General features: G+C 47.6%; 1 pseudogene; it reads right to left on the bottom strand.

Annotated features, from left to right (window-relative positions):
• Positions 1-1337: 1337 nt before the first annotated feature.
• LOC145028110 (18S ribosomal RNA) lies at positions 1338-1605 on the bottom strand (annotated as a pseudogene).
• Positions 1606-4388: the final 2783 nt, after the last annotated feature.

Below are 4388 nucleotides of genomic sequence, written 5' to 3'. Positions count from 1 at the left end.
ACCTCCACCCGTGATCCTCAATGGGGTCGGTGCTGGAGCCTGTACCGGTCCTGCAGCAAGATGTGGACAATTGACTCTCAAGTTCCCAACCTGATGACAATGATAACATATCCTCAAATCCCGACTCGGGCCTACCTGCCGACAATCCCTAGCATGGTGCCCCTCCTTTCCGCACTTGCGGCACGCACCAGCGGACTCCGTTGTGACCCTTCCCACACTTCCCACAAGTGTGGCTGCTCTGATCTCCCAATCTAGAATCGACGGTCTTAGACCGTTTCGGCGCCGTCTGTGACTGCACCGGTGCCTGCCTCTGCTCTCGTAACTGCAACTCAATCTCCAACTCACGCCGCCTGGCGGCCTCCTACAACTCTAACAAGGTCTCGCACCTCTGTGTAGACACAAACTGTCTGATATCCCTCTTGAGAATACTCATATATCGGGACATCTGAGCCTGCTCCGAAGCAAACTCGGGGAAAAACATCGCCCTCTCAGTGAACATCCTAGTGATCTCCGTCACCGACTCCGAATCCTGCTTCATCTCAAGGAACTCCTGAGCCAACCTCTCCCTCTCAACCTGCGGAACATAACGAGTGCTAAACATCTCTCGGAACTGAACCCATGAAACAACAGCCCTCTGAGCATCCGAATATGACCCCGTGGTCAATCTCCACCAATCCTTCGACCCAAGCCTTAACAGGTTCAGAGAACACCTCATCCTCTGATCAGCAAGGCATGAACATGTGAAGAAACACCCCTCCACGTCTGACAACCATCTCATAGCAACAATCGGGTCCTGAACTCCATCAAAGGTAGGGGGCTTCGTATTATCGAAGTCCCGATACTAGAAACCTCTACTAGCTCCTCCCCCTGCCGCTGCTACAGCCGTTGTAGCCGCGACGGCAGCCGTCTCTGCGAGAGCTGCATAATGCTCATCAAAATACTCCGCCATGGCGGTCTTGATCGACCGAAAAAGTTCCGGTAGCTCGGCCCGGAACAACGCAGCAACCTCATCGTGCAGGATCTCACGTATCCTAGCATCCAACTCACCTGTGCTCAACTGACCAACAACCTCGGGCGGTATAGACCCGCCCTGACCTCCCTCTCCTGCTTCCGATCTCGACCCAGATCCGCTCCCAGCATGCCTCGTGACCACCATACTGAAAAACACCACAATATCTCAGATACTTCCCACTAACCCGGGAACCAACTCTCAACCGAACCCTAGAGGTCATGGTTTCCCTGATACGCGTATGGGTACTGTGCTTTTAGTAGTACGGGCCCATACTACCTTCCACACCTACCCATATTTGTATGAAGTACTACCACAACATCCTAGTGACAAACACACTCATCGTTTACGGCATGGACTACCAGGGTATCTAATCCTGTTCGCTCCCCATGCTTTCGCACCCCAGCGTCGGTAGGGACCCAGAGAGCTGCCTTCGCTTTTGGCGTTCCTTCGTATATTTACGGATTTCACCCCTACACACGAAATTCCACTCTCCTTTGTCTCACTCAAGTGAATTGGTTTCGAGAGCATTCCGCCACTTTTTGGCGACTTTCACTTTCAACCCGATTCACCGCCTACGTGCCCTTTACGCCCAGTCATTCCGAAGAATACATAGCAAGCGCTCAATCCTCACTCCTAGAGGAACACTGGAAATCTCATACAGAAGGAAACCCTAGGCTAGCAGGCAGCATAAAATAGGCAACATTATCATGAAATCCTGAAGATCTGTAGCCTAGTACTAGCATGTTGTTCTATCAAAGCTCGAAAACAATTATCATGCATGGTATTTTGGGGTTACTTACTGGCTCTGGCTGATCGTACCTCCGCGTCCTCCTTTTACTTAATTTGAAAACCATTTTAAATTCTCTTTTAAAAACTCCCCCTGATTTGAGACTGGATGCATACGAATCTTCCTCCAATTCACTCAAACCAAGGCTCTGATACCAACTTGTAACGATCAAAAATTTCAATAAAATTTACACTTTTCAAAAACAACCCATTTTAATAATGTTATTACAAAAAGGTTTTCAATATATTTATTATCAGAGTATTCCCAGAAACATATCATAAAACGCAAACTCGAGGAGCGGTACGATCACACCTTTGCCTTGCCACGGTCTCCTCAAGAACCTGAAAAACATTAAACCACAATTGTAAGCCCGAAATCTTAGTGAGATACCCCTAAAATACCAACCACATATACCATACACATAACATGTGATATCATATCGAATTACAGAAAAACCATGCATATCGGGTCTACTGTGTGACTGGTCCGCCGTGTCGGGCCTTCAGTCCACCTGGTCCACCCTCCGAGTCTAGTCATGTCCCTCGAGTCTGCAGTGTGGTTGGTCCGCTCGCACCGGGCCTTCAACCCACCTGGTCCACTCTCTGAGTCTACAGTATGACTGGTCCGCCCGCATCGGGCCTTCAGTCGGCCTGGTCCACTCTCCGAGCCTCGGCACGTCTGGTCCACCCTCGTGGGTCCTATAGCCTATCCGAACCACTCGCTGGGCCTTCGGAATAACCGATCTGCCCTGGGTATGTTGGCCTATAGCACAAAGCAGGTCCCGCCTCAACCCAACCCCAGTCAAACAACCATGTGCACATAAACATACAATCATATAACAATTCACATTAAATCAAACCGATCTAGCAGATCACATAACACAACATACTCTAAGCAGGATACCGACCTAACCCATCACTAGCATAGCATCTCCCTATATACCAGGATACCGACCTTAACCAGGTCTCTAACGAATACCATCCTAACTACCAAGATGCAAACATAGTAAAACAACAACATAACAACAATAACCGGATTACAATCCGATAAAGGGTCGGCCTTGGTGCCTTAGACCCTGTTGACATAGTGAGGATAACTCACCTTTCAACTGCTGACTGGAAAGATAAGACCGAGATGCTCCGACCACTGACACGATCTCCACCACTTGCTAACACCAACACTGGACTCAAAACAAAAGCCAACAATTACCAAAATGCCCCTGGAAGTCAACTGGTCAACCCTTGGTCATAGTCAAAGTCAAACTCATCCTCCGGACTGAATCTACTCGCCGAGTCAACCTAATGACTCGTCGAGTCCCCATGCTCAGAACTTCCCCAATCCGCGACTCAACTCACCGAGTCACCCCGAGACTCGCTGAGTCTCACAACTCTGAGTCCCCTCGCACTCACTCACCGAGTCCTCCGTTGACTCACTGATTCATGGCTTCACCAGAAGAAGTTTGGACCTCTTGACCAGACTCGCCGAGTCCAAGAACAGACACGCCGAGTCCAAGGCCATCTTCAATCTACTCGCCGAGTTGTTCTTCCAACTCGTCGAGTTCCAGTCCATCTTCAAGCAACCCGCCGAGTACACCTTTGTGACTCGCCGAGTGGCTCTAGATCTTAACCCATGCAGAAGCTTTCTAGGCCATGCAGATGATCCAAAACATAGATCTACCCTTATACAACCCATCTATCACGTAAAGTGGCAAACTTTACGTGAATCCAAAGAGATCTAGGCATTTTACACTCTAGGGCTAGGGTTTGGGACAAGATAGCTTCACCAATCACTTAACAACAGGGACTTTATGCAATTTTGGATCATCACTACTCCAGATCTGAGGTAGCATCCTCAGATCCATCTTCCAATCCCGAAATGACTCATGAAATCCTCCAAAAACCCCAAAACAACCACCATGGATGACAATAAGGGAAAAAGGGGGTTCAAGATAGAGGATTCTTACCCCAAAGATGAGCCTAAACTGATGAAGACTTCAGATCCACAAGCCCTCTTGATGCTATCCTCGAATTCCTCCAACTTCTCTTCACAAATCCCTTCTTCCAAGCTTCAATCCTCTCAATAATGGAATTTCTCACGATAAGGGTTTTCTCTGGAACTCTCAGGGTACATAGAGGCTGAAGAGAAGGCATAACATCCTATAAATAGGGGAAAAACCCCGAAGATTAGGGTTTTCTTCACCCATCACTAACTCGCCGAGTCCAGCCGCCGACTCGCCGAGTTGGTCACTTAACACTCGACCGGAGTCGCGACTCTACTCGCTGAGTCCACCCATGGACTCGCCGAGTTTCCCTTATACATTTTCACTTTTAGCCCTTCAACGCTACTCTTGATATTCCGGGATGTTACAGAAAATGTAAAGCTTTAGTTGAAAAAATGAAGGAATATGTGATTACAAACAAATAAATTAAAGTACATTATTATTAATTGCACTTAGACTATTGTGTTTTTATCATTAGAACCTTCCTGTTCATTATTTTCGTTACAACTAGTAAACCCATAAGCTGAAAATTTATTAGTTAGCAACCTTCCCATTTGCTTTAATAGCAATAAATAAACAGTCATATAAAC

Source organism: Lactuca saligna, chromosome 1 (assembly GCF_052625555.1).
Source record: "Lactuca saligna cultivar CGN05327 chromosome 1, ASM5262555v1, whole genome shotgun sequence".
In the NCBI taxonomy this organism is placed as follows: domain Eukaryota; kingdom Viridiplantae; phylum Streptophyta; class Magnoliopsida; order Asterales; family Asteraceae; genus Lactuca; species Lactuca saligna.
The sequence above is the reverse complement of the archived record's forward strand: the minus strand, read 5'-3'. Positions and strand labels throughout refer to the sequence as shown.